Here is a 19,190-nt window from a genome sequence, read left to right as displayed (position 1 = left end):
TTTGAATCGGCACGCAAAAAGCAAATTCGCCACAATATTCAATTGAACAAATAAACAAAAATATCCCATTTTGAATCGGCACGCAAAAAGCAAATTCGCCACAATATTCAATTGAACAAATAGTGTCCACAGGAAGAACATTCATCAGATTTCGCAACAATTGCAATTGAACATATGGTAGCTAAATTCCAATGATTTGTCCACACATATATGCACTACATAATTAATCATAGTGTACGAAATACGAAGACCTCAACAGATGGAAAACAATGGATCCATGCGTTATATGTTTAGCGGCTAACTCTTACTCAATGTTTCAGGAGAACGCATGCTGAAATCTTCATTAGCACCAGTGGGATTGATGTAGTGATCCAGGAAGAAGTCGCTGATAAATCTCTGAACCATCAGCAATTCACCAGCCGGGAGCGATTCAGGGGTCCTCGGTTTTAAGATGAGCTGCAATATTTTTAAGATTAGAATGTGCCATATGAGTGGAGTAGAAGATATTAATTAAGATAGACTTACTGGTACTAATTTGCGAGGATCGTCATAACTATCAGTAGATTTGCAGATGGAGATCATGTGTCTGCAAACATAGTATCCACAAAGGTTGGTCCCTGCTTCTTGCTGAGGACACTGAAATTTTTTGTACAAAATTAGTCATGTATTTGTCCTGTTAGGAACAACCTAACCGGTGTTAGATGTATTATTTTTTCTTTGGACAAAATAGAAAAAGGTTTATTTAGAAGCTTGAACATTTGACTAGCGTAAGGAAAGGTATTTGCAGACTATTGGATAAATTTTCCGAAAATAATGGATTTCGGTGTGTTACCGGAGAAACGATCTCGTGCTGCACGGGTTGTTCCGTTTTGAACAGGTTCCTTGGTTTAGTTTTCCACAATGCGAGCACACTGCAAATGATGATGAATTCTGACAACATGAATTATTGAACCAAATAGAATACAAATTAATTTCAACATCATAGAATTGAATACATATCCAAGAATTGCTGAACATGCGTCAGATCCTGAGCGTTTGTTGACTCTAGGAGAATCGTTGTAGTAAAGTGTGTTCTTGTTTGGAACAATGAATACCAATATCCAGTGATTGCTACTTATTAAGAAAGCCATGAACTTACGAATGATGTCGAAATCTGAAAGACAATCAGTGTATGCGTGGTTGTTTACTTGACTTACCGTTCATGATATGACCAGAGAAATGATTCTGCATGGGACGTGTTTTCGAAGATATGGAGGACCATGTTAACGGCTCAGTCTCGTCGGTCCTTACCATCTAATGGTGTGCCATTTGCTAATGCAGGATCTATGAAATACACACTCTGCATTTTTCTTCTCTGCGCGTTCAATCCCCTGAGAGGAATAAAATGCAGTTAGTTGTTTATCATTTACAGCCTTGTATGGAGAAGTTGATCAGAGTTTGTTAAGTACTTACAAAATCATGCATCGAGCACGTTGAACTTGAAGAAGAGATGTAAGTCCTCGGAACTCACATTGATGGAACCAGCATCGTGTCGGAAATGATCTCTATTGTAGTGGACTAGCAAAGCATGATGACCTTCTGACATTTGATCCATGCAATATTCATGTAACTCGCGGCAACTGGAGCTGCACTCATCAAAGTATTCGCCAACAAGAAATGGCTGGCCATGCACGTAATTGCGTGCTTCAAGTATGACTGCTTTATTTTTAGGAAGCAACAAATGTACTTCTTCATCACCCACGGCGTCAGAAATAATATTACTCCCCGATTCGAACAAGCTGCTGTTAATTTGGTTCTGGGCGATGAGTGCTTTAAGTAAGAGGCAATCGTTCTCTTTCCTCTTCACTCTCCCGCCGCGCTTCCTCGTGGTCGTGGGTGTAGCCTTTTTGGCCACGTCCTTCTTAGTACTTGAAGCATTTCTGGCAGAACGTCTGGTTGCCTGCAAGGTAGACTGCCGAGCAGACGGTGAAGCTTGGACGGATTGCTTAGCAGACGGTTTATATATGACGAACCGCTGAGCTGGCAGTGCTGCTGTGACGGACTGCTGGGCTATAGGAGCAGAGGCATCGAACTGCTGACCATGCGTTGAAGCTATGTCGGGTTTCTGCGCAGGTGGTGCCCACTTGTCGGTGTGCTGAGGAGGCCGTGCCAATGTGTTGGTTTGCTGAGTAGGAAGTGTTGACGCATTGGTATGTTGATCACGCGCCTGCGGACAGACGGACTGATGAGCAGTCGGTTCTGGACCTACAAACTGCTTAGCAGGCGGTTCCGAAGCATCAGACTGCTTAGCAGTCTGTTCCACCAGGTTGGTCTGCTGAGCATGTGCTGCAGCTGGGTCTCCCCCCGCTGCTTCAGCGGCCGGCATCTGAACCGGTGGTGCGTCATCAGCAGTTGTAGGCCTTGTCACTGGCTGCTTTGGGGCGGAGGATGACATGGCCTGTACGCCACAAAGTCAGTCCGGCTGATCACAGGTTGATGCATCAGCCCGCGAGAGCTGCTGTGGCAAGGAGAGCGTCATCGATTGAGGGGCGACAGTGGTTGCTCTTTGCGGGGCTTCAGGAATCACATCGATGAACTCTATTTACTTTCGTGGCCACTGGATGTGATGTAACAGTGTTTCTCCCAAGGTCCTTTGCTCATCGAAGTCTCCTAGGACAATCTTCAGGGCAAATTCATTGAATCTAGGCTTTACTTCAGTCACATAGCACTTCACACAGCCCGGCTTCAATGGCACATTGTCCAAGAAGAGGGCATCTTCCAAGAAGGGTGGGCAAACCCAGGATGTTGCACATTTTAATGTATCTTCATGATGTGTAAGCACGCCCTTCAGTATGTCTTTCATTCCAGATAGATCAAATATAGCATCATCACGAGCAGCTGCAGTCTGAGTGTCGCTGGGGTTAGCTGATGCCAGCTACTCTTGTGCAGTGTTGTCGCACAATAAGCAGCATCCTCCATGCCCGCCTCCCCTCCCATCTGCTAGCTATCTGTCAGTGTTAGAGTCTTCTGCATCATCATCATTGACTCCTCAACATCCTTTCGAACAGCCGGATAAATCTCCTTCTTCAACTTTTCATACAATGCATTCTGCTTCATTTCACTCCTCGCTTTTTTCATGTTGAGCCTCTCTTCTTTGCTGAGTGTGAAAGCCCTCTTGTGCGGGACATTAACACCTATACCCCTTGCACGGCCAGGGGGCTCTTTTGTGTCCAGAGCAATGGACAGAATGTCACATGGCCCTGAGTTCCTTTAGAACCTTCCAGGGATCTTGGAAGCCTCTACCATCACTTCATACAGTTTGGCGTCACGTGCGTTTTCAAAGTAATAAGTTCCGTCATCACGCCTCTTTGCATGTGCCTGCAAGTAGTCTCTGGCGCGTTCGCCCTTGATTTCACTAAAGGCCGGATTCCCACCCGTCGCTGCTGCTTCTTTGTCCTCATTTTCCCATATCAGTTTCATGTCGTATCCTGCCACACCCATACGGTGGGGGTGTATATATGTTCTTCTTCTGAAGTTTCGATTGCTTGAAACTCTTCTCAGCAAACTCTGAAGTTGCCCTGACCCTTTTGAATTCTGCCTAGTCTGCCTTTGTAATTTGGGGGTATGCGGGGATTGGGTCCTTACCTTCACTCAAGTACTTCTTGTACAGCACGTGCTTCCAGTTTCTCCAAGCATCCCTAGCCTTCTTCAATGCAGCGTGTTCCACCTACATTCTCCATTGCTCTAGAACGTTGAAGTGATCCATGATCTCCTGGACTATCCTTCGCCGTGTTTCTGTGTCAGCCTTCCGAAACCCCGGCAGATTAATGTTGAGCCTTGCCCTGCCAACAAATCCACACACACTCCTGAACCTCATGCGTGCTTTATCTCGTTTAGTTGGAGCCCAGGACTTTAAATCAATCTCGGTTACTTCATATACACCTTTAGGCTGGTGTGTGGGCTTCCTTGGAGCGTTCCTCCGTGTCCTGACCGGAAGGGTAATTGCTGCAGCTCTATCCCTTCAAGACTACTTGATCCCTCACAATCTGTTGAAGACATAGGGTTGTCCGAATCAGATGAAGATACATGGCCTGAATGAGTGTTGTCATTGCTACTCGGCATCTACAGAGAACACATGCGAAACTCAAGAAAGGAGGATAAGCATAAAACTAACAACTTGGTATCAAGCTTTCTAAACATGCCATGCAATAATTTAGAAAATGTACGGCTAATTTGTTAAGTTTGTGTGACTCGGGCGCCCGCAATCAGTAAATAGGCACTAACTTATTGGAACAAATACATCTTATATGTAGTGAGGAAGGTAGATAATGAACATATATACGCTCTCCGTTATTTTATAGACAATTTGGGAACATGTGGAACGAAATTGGAAGAGGGATTGCAAGGAAATATGCCTCACCGTGATGGAGAGCAGTAACTAACAGGCTTCTTAATGCAAACCTGGCTGGGCCACAGGAGAGGCGGGGGTTACTGCATCTATATGCTCGAGGGTGGCTGGCGAGCAAACGAAGATGGCGAGGCGCGGGCCGCCACATATTGGGAATGGCAGTGGAGGTAGGCTTGACGCCGAAGAGCGGGCACACGGCCGAGGTGAGCACGGCGGCGCTGGAGAGGGTTTTGCTGTGGATCTGGGGGAGGGGGGGAGCTGGCAAAGGAGATTGGGTGGACTAGTTGAGTGAAATGCGGGCGAACGGTGGGGGTGTTGGGGACTCCGGGTGTTGGCGGCCTAGGTGAAAAGGGTGAAAAATATCCCCGGTCATCGCGCGCGCGGAAAGGCCTATGGAAACGGTTGCCTCTAAGCGCTCGAGTGCACAAACAGAATAATTTCGTTTGAAATGAAGACGTGAGTTCATCATTTCACTTCTAAATTTTTCCCACGTAAACCAATCACAATTTTACCACGGGTTTGATTTGCTCGCGCATTTCAGGTCTCGTGTGCTATATGTAAGACATTTTTTGGCATTTACCGTGCATGTTGGCATATAAATCAATTCCTAGCCGGACTGCATTTCTTGTCAAAAGGGATGAGGATTGCCGTTCAATCTGGGAGCATCCAATGGTGCAGACGTATGATCCGTGGGGTTTAGGTTCTGGCCAATCAGAACGCACGACTCAGATCGTGCGCGCGGCGAGGGGGGCATCGGCCACGGTTTGGTAGGCACACGGCTTTCGTGTGTGAACCATGTGCTATTTGAAAACATTTTTTGGAGGGGCTATTTGAAAACATGTACATGTGTTGTCGAAAGGGATGAGGATCGCTGTTTGATCAAGGAGAATCCAATGGTGCAGACGTACAATCCGTGGGGTTTGGGTTCTGGCCAATCAGAAAGCACGACTCAGATCACGCGCGTGGCAGAGGGGTGGGGGGTGCATCGGGCACGGTTTAGTGGACACACAGCTTTTGTGAGTGAACCGTGTGCTCTTTGAATACATTTACATTACCTAACATCATATTTTTGTTCGAATGAAAACATGAGTTCATCGTTTCGTCTCCAATTTTTTCCATGGTAAGAAATCACGAGTATAGTGGAGAGTGTCATATACTAGTATCATGAATATACAGTACATATGATACTAGTGTATGATACTACCTTTAATTAATTATAGCGCATAGTATAATACATAGAGTATTGTATCATATATAGATCATATTTATTGCCATGCATGACACAAATTAGCATCGCATTTAACATGATACGGTATCTACCTATATGTTACTCTAACCCTCTTTATATATATTTAATTCTTTGCCACATCAGCATACTTGCTATTTCCGAGTGCATGACATCGTCGGCTATGATACCACCTCTATGGCCAGCCTTATATAGTGGGGAGTATCATATTATATATATATATATAGTATCATGCATATGATACTAGTGTATGATACTACGTACATACCTTCATAGTGCATATATAGTATCATAGAGTAGTACATATCATAGATGACCGTATTTATGGCCATGCATGACACAAAGTAGTATAGCATTTATTATATATATATATATGTTACGGTATCTACATATGTTACTGCTTCTTTGCCACATCATCATATTTTCTATTCCCGAGTGCATGATACCGGCTATGATACCCCCACTATGGCCACCCTAATAAGGCTGGTCGTAATATGGGAGTATCAAGCGGTACGATGCATGCCAACTAGACTTTTTGGATGATGGCACACAGTTAAATGATGAAAGAGAGGGTGTAGTATCATATCATGATACCATATCATATTAAATGTTGTACTACTTTGTGTCATGCATGGCAATTAATTAATAAGGAACCTAAGATACTAACTTACGATACTATATATGCATGCGCGCATTACAGAGGTATTGCCGATCATATACTAGTATCATGCATATATACTCCCTCCTTTCCGGTTTATAGGCTTATCTCCAAATTATAGGCTTATCATAAGTTAGCATCTTAGGTTGCCTTACTAATTGTCATGCATCACACAAAGTAGTAGTACAACATTTAATATAACATGGTATCATGATATGATACCACATCCTCTCTTTCCTCATTTAATTGTGTGCCACATCATATTAGCTAGTCGTCTATGATATACTAGCTACCTCACTAAGAGCATGGTTAATAATACAGCCAAGGGTCGGCTATAAGAAGTTGCCATGTCATATACAACCAACCTCTTAGCGGGCATGTATAATAATAAGTTTTATATACGTACTAGTTTATCAATAGTTGGCCCACCTTACATCCTCACAAAGTGTCTTGGGTCTCGTGTCGCAGCTGGCTCTACTAACCAAGAGCCCGCTTCTCTTCTCTTTCCTCCAACTAATAAGCACATATATATTATTCTATTCCTTATAGCCTGCTTAGACTACCCACAGTGGGAGTAACATGGGTAGTAACATCACACGTATCTAGATAAAATAGATGATGTGGCAAGCAATAAATGAAGAAAAAGAGGAAAGTGGTAACATAGCTAGTTAGACTGGCCACAATGGGTAATAACATAGACTAGTAACATGCACATGTTACTAGTCTACGTTACTACCTCTATAGTGGGGAGTAACATATGTGTGGTAACATGCAACACTTCATTTATTAGGCTATAGACTCATTTTGCCTTGATATGTGTGTGTTGTTACTCATACTACTATCTAGTAACTAGCTATGTTATCATTTTCCTCCATTTCTTCATTTATTGCTTGCCACATCATCTATTCCTAGATATGTGTGATGTAACTACCTATATGTTACTCCCACTGTGGGAGTAACATATAGGTAGTTACATCACACATATCTAGGTTAAATAGATGATGTGGCAACATAGCTAGTTACTACTAATATGAGTAACATCACACATGTATATATATCAAGGCAAGATGTGTCTATAACCTAATAAATGAAGTGTTGCATGTTACCACACACATATGTTACTCCCCACTATAAAGGTAGTAACATAGACTAGTAACATGGGCATGTTACTAGTCTATGTTACTACCCATTGTGGCTAGTCTTACTAGTAGTATGAGTAACATCACACATCTCAAGACAAGATGTGTCTATAGCCTAATAAATGAAGTGTTGCATGTTACTACACATATGTTACTCCCCACTATAGAAGTAGTAACATAGACTAGTAACATTCTATGTTACTACCCATTGTGGCTAGTCTTAATTATGTCACTCTATTGTGTACTTGCTCTAATTCTTAGTATCATAGAATAGCTAGTATCATATGTAGTACTTTATTTATATGGTACACATACAGTAGCATAGCATTTATTATGATACGGTTTCATGATATGATACTTAACCCTCTCTTTCTTCATTTAATTAATTCTATGACAGCTCATCAAAATTGCCTAGTTGTTATGCATGATACTAGCTATGATACCCCCTTATTATCAGCCTAGCAAAGGTGTACAGATAATTTGTGCGTCGCTTTGTGAGTTTTCATCCGTTTGTTCGAGAAGCAGGGAGAAGTTTCAAACATTTCGGCCGCGAGGAGCGACCACTGGCGTAGGCCTAGTTGGTATTTTAATTACAGGAAATTCAGATGGAGTTCGGACATCATCAAAATCGATGTGCGCCTGTGGCGTGCTCTCACGACCCCGTGGAAAAAAAAGGTAAAGTTTGGCACAAGTTTTGTATAACACCCCTCCTTGTAAGAAGCAATGTTACCACCAAAACACAATGCTTGTGGGAAAATCTGGCAGCACCTCCTTTGTACCGTCGGACATCCACGACAGGCAGTTGAATAAACAGAGCATATATTCATAATATCACAAGCAGAAGCATCCAACAGGCTCCTACAACCCATGTAGAGCAAAGTGGTGAAGCCACCAACCGTTATGCTACACATAGCAAAAGGAAACATACGTTCCAACACACCATGGTGCAAGGTGGGGACTAGTCAACTCCAACCCACCTTGACAGGTCAACATATTGATCATGGAAACAAACCAAGGCAAAGTTTATACACCTCAAGTAGATCCTAGCTACCAAGAATCATGAACTAAGTATGAGAGTTACCATGATCAGCTAGGTGGATGGAATGGGTATGAAAAGTGTGAGTGGACACCCATGGGAGCTACGCCCTTCCTAATACTTGCAAAGCCTCACGGTGATGTACCTGAAACAAAGTCCGCGAGGGGTGAGTCCAAAGACTCAGCGAGTACACAACAAAGCATGTAATAAAATGGCAAGTAATACCATGAATATGAACCATGCTTGATCAAGTAAATATTGTACTCGAATCTTCCATGCTTGGAATGGCATGAGAAAACATGAAGAAAATGATGCAGCCAAATAAGGCCAAGGACTAGGCTCAGAGCTTTGGCCAGCAAGCTGAGGAGGGGTGACGTCTCACCTCACTCCTTTTCAACCCTCACCAAGTGAGAGGACCATAACATGAGGACGGACCCGAAGGACCATACACTCGCGAAGCGAGGATCACTCCTTGAACTTGGAAGATTCACTCATGATGGATTTGTTATCAAGAAGAACCAAGAAAAACCAATCCCTATCACATACTAGTGGTATGGTGTATTGAAATGTACACTAGGGAGGTGTATGTTCACCATTGCATGAATGTAAAGGAATAATGTGAACATGAACATAACATTAAGGGAGCAATCTAGCCCTTGTTGCCCGGTGTACTCGCCTCAATCGTTGCGAGGGAGGTGGTGCGAGGCTATCTCCGGTGGATTGGTGCTGCAACCTGCTGAAGAGACATACACACAAGTTTTAAAGATTGCATCAAAGCAAGCTATGTAAAGCACACACAAAAACACGCCTAATCGCATTCCCGGGAAGCAACCCTTTGCTGTCCCTTCACGGAAAAAATCATAGCTCAAGCTAGGAAGCTTTAAAACATGCAAACGAGATGGCTATGGATTCATGGGAAACTCATCTACAAATAACTCCAACTATTGAACCTCAGATTATGAGGTTATGGGGGTCAAAACCAGCAAAAACATCTCTGCTGTTTTCAGATTCAGGAATAATGAGTAGCCGCCTTTGGAATTCCATAGCAAGAGCAATACTCATGGGAAGTAAGTAAATAAAATTGATCTATGAACTAAAAGGCATCAAGTAGCTATACCATTGTATAGCATCAATTTATCAGCCCTCGAAGATCCTGAAAAGCTATGGGCAAAAACCATAGAAATGCTGTTTTGCAGAAACAGAGCAACAACTTGTTTTTATCGCCCCGGCTAAACGGCTGAACCAAATTGAGTGAATGACCACTCAAAACGATCATGGGAACAATACCTACAAAACATTCCACATGACCCCCACCTAATTTGTCCATAAAGAAACTCGAAATTGCTGGTTTCCAGATCTGAACGCCCAGAAACAGCAGCATGAACAACTTTTCCCCCAATTCCTTCACATAGGTTTCTAGTCCTAACCCTATACTCCATGAATCATCAGTAATAGAGTGAGAGATCATAAATGATAGGGAACCTCACCTCTATGGTCAAAACACAAAGATTTGGTGAAGGGAAAAGTTGGGGAAGCTTTCTTGTTCCCCCTCTTCTTGTCTCCTTTCCTTCTTCCTCAAAGCCCTAAATCAAAGGGCAACCATGGAGGTGGTGAAGGGCGTGGTGCAGCAAGGAGGCACCTGGGGAGGAGTGGGGAAGGGAGGGAGGAGGGAGTAGGATGGCTGGAGAAGAGAGGAGAAAGGGTTTCTTCCCTTCGGCTTGGGGAAGAGAAGAAAGATGTGGAACACGCCTCCTATGGACAAGGAGAGCTCACATTGTGAGGGAGAGGTAAGAGATAAGGTTCAGTTTTTTTTCCTATTTCCTGAATTAGAGAATATTTTTGAAATTTCCTAATAATATAAGCCATGGGATTGAAATAAATCATAGGAGATGAACCCGGAGTCCGACTCGAGGAGATAGGTAGTGCATTTCGACTATCTCGGCGAGCCCAACGCAACTAAAGAGTCGGGTTTATGAATTGATGGACCAAGTAAACATGGATAAAGAGAGTCCGAAAGCACGATTTATGGAAAAAATCGATTATTAGGAACCAGGGGTTACAGTCTCACCACCTTAACTAGAACTCGCCCACGAGTTCTTCTGTCCTTAAACTACCGGAAAAGCTTCATACATGGAATAGAACATAACAGGAAAGAATTTTAGTGGTTAGAACGTACCATCAGAGAACAATTCTGGGTACTTTTCGCGCATTTGGGACTCTAGTTCCCAGGTTGCTTCTCGTTCTGTTTGATTAGTCCAAAGAATCTTCACATACTTGAGCTTTCGGTGCCTCAAGGCACGCTCAGACTCGTCAAGAATCTTCAATGGACAGGACTCGAGTGTAAGATCTTGTGCAATGGTGACCGGCTCGGTAAGAACAAGATGTTCAGAGTCTTCAAGATACTTCCGAAGCATGGAAACATGGAAAACATTGTGCACTCCACGCATTGATTGTGGCAAATCTATGCGGTAGGAAAGCTTCCCGACTCGAGCAATCACAGGAAATGGCCCGACATACCGAGGACTAAGCTTGCCTTTGGTGCCAAATCTCACAATTCCTTTGGTTGGTGACACTTTAAGAAGCACTTGGTCACCCACATGAAATTCTAGAGCTTGTCGTCTGACATCAGCGTACCTCTTATGTCTACTTTGCGCTGTAAGCATGTTTTGACGAATCTCTGCGACACGATCAACTGTTTGTTGAACCCAATCCGGTCCAAGAACTGCTCGCTCACCCACTGAATCCCAACAGAGAGGTGACCTACACCTTCGGCCATAAAGGACTTCAAAGGGTGCAGCCTTGATACTTGCATGATAACTGTTGTTATAGGCGAATTCCACAAGAGGCAAGTGGTCTTCCCATGTACCTTGCCATGATAGGGCACCTGTGCGAAGCAAGTCTTTGAGAGTTTAAATGGTACGCTCGGACTGACCATCGGTCTGAGGGTGAAAAGTTGTGCTGAAACGGATCTCGGTACCCAAGGCATTTTGTAAGCTCTCCCAGAATTTGGAGGTGAACTTTGCATCACGATCAGAGATGATCGTTTTAGGCACACCATGGAGACGAATGATCTCACGTGTATATATTGGAGCTAATTGACTAGCTAAGTTTGTAGTACGAATTTGAATGAAGTGTGCCGACTTGCTGAGACGATCCACCGCAACCCAAATGGCATCCTTACCTCTTGGGGTGCGTGGCAAGCCAATGACAAAGTCCATGGTGATATCTTCCCATGGCCATTGCGGGACCTCCAAAGGTTGAAGCTTCCCACCAGGGCTTTTGTGTTCGGCTTTGACTCGTTGGCAAACGCCACATGAAGCCACATACTTAGACATGTCTACTTTCATCCGCTTCCACCAGAAGTTTTGCTTTAGATCATCGTACATCTTGGTCTCACCAGGATGAACTGTGTAAGGGGTGCGATGAGCTTCTTTGAGGATATCATCTTTCACCTGCGACCTCTGCGGAATGCAAAGGCGATCATGAAATCGCACAACTCCAGTTCCATCAATGGTGAATGGACCTACCCTTCGTTCACGGACGCGCTTAGCTGCTTGCATTAGCAAACGATCTTGTTCTTGTGCTCGCCTAATGCGCTCCACAATGTCAGATTGATGGATAACTGGATTTCCGTTTGTGTTGTGCCCGCATAACAGAAGGAAATATCCATTCTCTCCAGCTCAGATGAGAGGGCTGCCACGGTAGGAGCCACTACATTGCGGCTTAGGGCATCGGCAACCACATTGGCCCGGCCGGGTTTGTAGTGGATGGTGAGATATTAACCCTTGATCAGCTCCAACCACCTTCTCTGTCTTAGATTCAACTCTTTCTGAGTAAAGATGTACTTCAGACTTTTGTGATCTGTATACATGTCACAAACCTCTCCATAGAGAAGATGCCTCCAGATTTTGAGAGCATGAACGATTGCTGCCAATTCTAGATCATGGGTTGGGTAATTCTGCTCATGTGGCTTCAACTGTCGGGATGCATAGGCAATAACCTTGTCATCCCACATGAGCACACATCCGAGTCCAAGTTGGGATGCATCTGAGTATACCGCAAAACGCTTACCTGGCTCAGGTAGCGACAAGATCGGGGCAGTCACCAATCGCTCCTTAAGATGACAAAAACTCTTTTCACAATCCTCATCCCAATGGAATTTGGAATTGACTTGTGTGAGCTTGGTCATTGGCTTGGCAATGGTAGAAAAGTTCTTTACAAACCGCCGATAATACCCGGCGAAACCCAGGAAACTCCTTACTTCCTTAACATTGGTTGGCCTTGCCCAATTAACAACTGTGGAGGTCTTGCTCGGGTCAACGGATATGCCATGTTGGTTGATTACGTGGCCTAGAAAGCCAACTTCTGAAAGCCAGAACTCACACTTCTTCAACTTGGCATAAAATTTGTGTTGCCGCAAGGTTTCAAGCACTATTCTGAGATGTCGAGCATGATCTTCCTCTGTCTTGGAATAAATAAGAATGTCATCAATGAATACGACCACAAAGTTGTCCAGATAAGGGTGAAGCATGCTATTCATTGTCTCCATGAAACAAGCTGGGGCATTTGTCAGACCAAAGGACATGACCTTAAACTCATAATGCCCATACCTAGTGGAGAAAGCAGTCTTCTTGATATCTTGCTCTCGAACTCGAATCTAATTATAACCAGATTGCAGGTCGATCTTAGAGAAAACCTTCGCTCCCTTCAATTGATCAAAAAGGTCCTCGATACGAGGAAGTGGATTTCTTTATAGTCACCCGATTGAGGGCACGGTAATCAATACACATGCGCCAGTTGCCATCTTTCTTAGCAACGAAGAGTACGGGTGCACCCCATTCAGAAACAATCTTCCGAATAAGTCCTTTAGAGAGAAGGTCATCTATTTGCTTCTTGAGCTCTTCCTGGAAGAGTCGAGCCAAACGATATGGTGCTATAGAAATAGGTTGAGTGCCAGGAATCAATTCAATGCAGAACTCAGTGTCTCGCTCTGGAGGCATGCCTGGGAGCTCATCCGGGAAGACATCAGGATAGTCGCACACTACTGCTATATTTTGGAGGCACAGTGGGGTACTTGGTTTTCTAAGAAGAGTCCACAATATCCCACTCTTCAGAGATGGCTGGCCTAGAAAGAGACTGGCCAACATTGACAAAGATGGTGGAGGTGCACTAGCTTGGTAGACACACTCCTTCCCTGAGGGGGAGTCAAGGGTGATAATTCTCCAAAAGCAAGAGATCACTGCTCTGTAAGCTTGTAGCCAATCCATGCCAAGAATTACATCAAAAGGCTGAAGTGGAAGGATGAACAGATTTGCAGTGAAATCTTCATCCTCAATAGAAATATCACAGCCAGGACACACAGTGCTACAAGAAAGGAGTCCCCCTGGAGAACTAACCCTCACTGGTAGGGAAATTTCTTGCCTAGACATGTTTGCCCGATTCGCAAAGTCTACCGATACATATGAGAAACTGTAACCAGAATCAAATAGTACTAGAGCTTCAACTGAGTTGACAGGTAGAGTACCTATCATGACATCCGGACGTCCAGTAGTAGATGATGAAGGCAAGGTATAAAAGCTCTGACAAGCTGGTGCAGGTGGAGCACCAATCTAGGGCATGATTGGAGGAGCATGGGGTACTGGGTAGTTAGGTGGCGTTGTGTGAGTTGGTGGCCAATAGTACCCTTGAGGAGGAGGACCCCAGGTTGCATATTGATACGTAGGAGCTTGAATATTCTTCATTGCTTGGACAGACCCATGTGAGGACATGGGCGTTGATGAGGACTCAGGTTGGGAAGACACAGTCTGCCACTTGATAATGCTAGCAGGGTTCAACTTACAAACCCGCTCCATGTGACCAGTTTTGTGACAGCCATTGCACACACCGGTCCAATTGCACTCATTAGCTCTATGGCCTTCGCCACACTTGAAACACATCATCCCTTGCCCAGGCATTGGACGATATTGCACACGCGGTCCAACAGAGGATGAGGCCTTCTGCGACTTCTGCTTGAAGGGCTGGGGGTAGGCTGGACATTCTTAAACTTCTTCATTGGGTGGCGGTTAGACTTGCCGCTATCACCATAGTCTTGCTTTTGGTTGGCACCCGCAGTAGAGAAATTACTGGGGCCACCGGGTGGGGAAGATATGATTGGAGGAGGTGAGCCATTCTGCAGCTCGAACTCTATCTTTTTGGCATTCTCAACCAAGGAAGCAAAGCTAGAGGACACAGCAGCACTGAGCACAACACGATACTGCTGCTCTAGCCCATCCTTGAACCTCCTTGCCTTCTCTTTATCATTATTAACCACTGTTGGCACAAAGCGGATAATATCGTTGAACTCAGTTTCATAATCCTGTATTGTTTTGTTTCCTTGCCTTAACTTGCTTAGTGCATTCTCCATCCTCTCTACATAGGAAGCCGGATAGTACTTCTCAATGAATTGAGTTCGAAAGAACTCCCAAGTAGGTGTGGCATGCTCTGGTGGTAAAGAGGAACGAACATTCTCCCACCAGATGTCTGCATTGCCCTTTAGCTGAATAGTAGCAAACATCACCTTTTGGGCTGGTTGCACTTGCATGACCTCAAGGCGTTGCTCCATGATGCGCAACCAATCAGCTGCCACTACAGGAGTCCCAGTCCCATTAAAAGTGTCAGAGTGTACCATAGACCAAGTGAGAAGAGGATTGACTTGTCTTGAGCCAAATGGCTCATTCATCATGCCCTAGGCATTGGCAGGTGCAAGAGTTGTGGCTTGGGCTTGAGCTTGCTGTCGAAGTGTGTGGAGTTCTTGCATCAACTCACGCAACTCAGCTTGAGGTGGCGGAGCAACATCATTAGCTGCCACTGATCCCTCACCACTCTCCTCAGCTACAGGTTGGGCACTCCTGCGACCACGACCTTGGGGGTTAGCACCAGCTGCTGTTTTCCACCGAGTGGGTGGAACTTGGTTTCTACCAGCTTTACCCCTAGGCATCTAAGGAACACAAGAAGATTACCCAATCAACCAAAGAAATAAAAAGGTAGAATATGGACGGGTAAAGATACAAGCTCATACTTGACACTGGATTAATTGAAATATAAACCCAGGAGACCCAGAAACGAGTACTACTCGAACACCAGACTGCTTAATATGCATTAGAAAACACAACAAGCAATCTATGCACATAGAACAAGGCTTGCAAGTATCTAACTAAAGAGATCGTTCCTATTGTGCACCAGTGTGTCATGTTTTTTTAACCCTCTAATCAAGATTTTTTTATTTAGAAAGAACCTGACAACATACTAGTAAGAGAATTGGGGTATCTCACCCAATCTCAACAGAATTGACGCCCTCGTCAATTTTGTTTTACACTAACAAGTAAACAATTATATCTAGCAAGCAAGCATTTGAAAGGTCCTAGGATCTTTCGTTGGTATACATGCTTACGCATGTATAGCAAAGATAGAGCTTAACTGATACCAACTATAACACCCCTCCTTGTAAGAAGGAATGTTACCACCAAAACACAATGCTTGTGGGAAAATCCGGCAGCACCTCCTTTGTACCGTCGGACATCCACGACAGGCAGTTGAATAAACAGAGCATATATTCATAATATCACAAGCAGAAGCATCCAACAGGCTCCTACAACCCATGTAGAGCAAAGTGGTGAAGCCACCAACCATTATGCTACACATAGCAAAAGGAAACAGACGTTCCAACACACCATGGTGCAAGGTGGGGACTAGTCAACTCCAACCCACCTTGACAGGTCAACATAGTGATCATGGAAACAAACCAAGGCAAAGTTTATACACCTCAAGTAGATCCTAGCTACCAAGAATCGATCATAAACTAAGTATGAGAGTTATCATGATCAGCTAGGTGGATGGAATGGGTATGAAAAGTGTGAGTGGACACCCATGGGAGCTACGCCCTTCCTAATACTTGCAAAGCCTCACAGTGATGTACCTGGAACAAAGTCCACGAGGGGTGAGTCCAAAGACCCAGCGAGTACACAACAAAGCATGTAATAAAATGGCCAAGTAATACCATGAATATGAACCATGCTTGATCAAGTAAATATTGTACTCGAATCTTCCATGCTTGGAATGGCATGAGAAAACATGAAGAAAATGATGCAGCCAAATAAGACCGAGGACTAGGCTCTGAGCTTTTGCCGGCAAGCTGAGGAGGGGCGACATCTCACCTCACTCCTTTTCAACCCTCACCAAGTGAGAGGACCATAACATGAGGACGAACCCGAAGGACCATACACTCCCGAAGTGAGGATCACTCCTTGAACTTGGAAGATTCACTCATGATGGATTTGTTATCAAGAAGAACCAAGAAAAACCAATCCCTATCACATACTAGTGGTATGGTGTATTGAAATGTACACTAGGGAGTTGTATGTTCACCATTGCATGAATGTAAAGGAATAATGTGAACATGAACATAACATTAAGGGAGCAATCTAGCCCTTGTTGCCCGGTGTACTCGCCTCAATCGTTGCGAGGGAGGTGGTGCGAGGCTATCTCCGTTGGATTGGTGCTGCAACCTGCTGAAGAGACATACATACAAGTTTTAAAGATTGCATCAAAGCAAGCTATGTAAAGCACACACAAAAACGCGGCTAATCGCATTCCCGGGAAGCAACCCTTTGCTGTTCCTTCACGGAAAAAATCATAGCTCAAGCTAGGAAGCTTTAAAACACGCAAACGAGATGGGTATGGATTCATGGGAAACTCATCTACAAATAACTCCAACTATTGAACCTCAGATTATGAGGTTATGGGGGTCAAAACCAGCAAAAACATCTCTGCTGTTTTCAGATTCAGGAATAATGAGTAGCCGCCTTTGGAATTCCATAGCAAGACCAATACTCATGGGAAGTAAGTGAATAAAATTGATCTATGAACTACAAGGTATCAGGTAGCTATCCCATTGTATAGCATCAATTTATTAGCCCTCGAAGATCCTGAAAAGCTATGGGCAAAAACCATAGAAATGCTGTTTTGCAGAAACAGAGCAGCAACTTGTTTTTATCGCCCCGGCTAAACGGCTGAACCAAATTGAGTGAATGACCACTCAAAACGATTGTGGCAACAATACCTACAAAACATTGCACATGACCCCCACCTAATTTTGCCATAAAGAAACTCGAAATTGCTGGTTTCCAGATCTGAACGCCCAGAAACAGCAGCATGAACAACTTTTTCCCCAATTCCTTCACATAGGTTTCTAGTCCTAACCCTATACTCCGTGAATCATCACTAATAGAGGGTGAGAGATCATAAATGATGGGGAACCTCACCTCTATGGTCAAAACACAAAGATTTGGTGAAGGGAAAAGTTGGGGAAGCTTTCTTGTTCCCCCTCTTCTTGTCTCCTTTCCTTCTTCCTCAAAGCCCTAAATCAAAGGGCAACCATGGAGGTGGTGAAGGGCGTGGTGCAGCAAGGAGGCACCTGGGGAGGAGTGGGGAAGGAAGGGAGGAGGGAGTAGGCTGGCTGGAGAAGAGAGGAGAAAGGGTTTCTTCCCTTCGGCTTGGGGAAGAGAAGAAAGATGTGGAACACGCCTCCTATGGACAAGGAGAGCTCACATTGTGAGGGAGAGGTAAGAGATAAGGTTCAGTTTTTTTTCCCTATTTCCTGAATTAGAGAATATTTTTGAAATTCCCTAATAATATAAGCCATGGGATTGAAATAAATCATAGGAGATGAACCCGGAGTCCGACTCGAGGAGATAGGTAGTGCATTTTGACTATCTCGGCGAGCCCAACGCAACTAAAGAGTCGGGTTTATGAATTGATGGACCAAGTAAACATGGATAAAGAGAGTCCGAAAGCACGATTTATGGAAAAAATCGATTATTAGGAACCAGGGGTGTTACATTTTGATGACCGCTCCTTCCAAACCGGAGCATCTCATGGTTTTCCAAAAGGAGACGTGTCAATTCGAACTCCTGTGGCCGGTGACTTCATTGTTTGGCCTCATAAAAATTTCCCCACGGTACGCAATCACCAATATACCACGTGTTTGATTTTCTGGCGCATTTGAGGTATCGTTAGCTATATTTAAGACATTTATTGAGATTAATGTGCATTTTGTGCATAAAAATAAAATTACAACCGGATCTGCATGTGTTGTCGAAAGGGACGAGGATCGTCGTTCGATCTGGGAGCATCCAACGGTGCAGACGTGCGATCCATGGGGTTTGAGTTCTGGCCAATCAAAAAGCACGACTCAGATCATGGGCGGGGTGGCGGGGTTTGGTCGGCACACGGCTTTCATCAACGAACCGTGTGCTATTCGCAAACCAGATTGCGTATATTTGTTCACACATACTGTAGTGAGATCAATTGAGTGTGCTACCTCTATGATATAATAATAATAATAATAACAAAAAACAGTTCATATTCATTGTCTGAGCTGACAGCATATCAAGGTCAACATATTAATGGTTCTTACATCAACAGAAAACCGGGCATAACTCACAAATTCAGTACACGCGACAGTTCTAAATTGAACGAATTAAGTTGCAGGGTAGGCATAAAGACTAGTCTTACAGCTTAATTCCCATGTACATGGGGAACTGGGATCATTAAGTTGACCCCGATGAACTTGGGTTTTTTGATGATTTTACGCTTCTTTGTTGCACTGGTGCGTGATCCCTTGGCTGGCAACTCATCAAATTCATCGTACTCGTCCTGATCGGTAACATCGTCGACACCCAGTACCC

At 44.2% G+C, this 19,190-nt stretch overlaps 2 long non-coding RNA genes across 3 annotated transcripts; both read right to left on the bottom strand.

Annotated features, from left to right (window-relative positions):
* Window positions 1-372: 372 nt before the first annotated feature.
* Window positions 373-888, bottom strand: LOC123049530 (uncharacterized). The gene is made up of 3 exons (XR_006423595.1): window positions 833-888; window positions 526-636; window positions 373-456 (listed from the first exon to the last, which is right to left on the bottom strand). It is a non-coding gene; the product is annotated as an uncharacterized lncRNA (long non-coding RNA).
* Window positions 889-8,233: 7,345 nt separating this feature from the next.
* LOC123053673 (uncharacterized) lies at window positions 8,234-18,049 on the bottom strand. 2 transcript variants are annotated; one of them, XR_006425748.1, is made up of 4 exons: window positions 17,766-18,049; window positions 16,870-17,009; window positions 9,102-9,202; window positions 8,234-8,611 (listed from the first exon to the last, which is right to left on the bottom strand). It is a non-coding gene; the product is annotated as an uncharacterized lncRNA (long non-coding RNA). The 2 variants fall into 2 exon arrangements; XR_006425747.1 differs by lacking the exon at window positions 9,102-9,202.
* Between the last annotated feature and the right edge of the window lie 1,141 nt (window positions 18,050-19,190).

The sequence above is a fragment of the Triticum aestivum genome, chromosome 2D (assembly GCF_018294505.1).
Source record: "Triticum aestivum cultivar Chinese Spring chromosome 2D, IWGSC CS RefSeq v2.1, whole genome shotgun sequence".
Taxonomy (NCBI): Eukaryota; Viridiplantae; Streptophyta; class Magnoliopsida; order Poales; family Poaceae; genus Triticum; species Triticum aestivum.
This window is presented reverse-complemented; position numbering and strand designations above follow the sequence as displayed.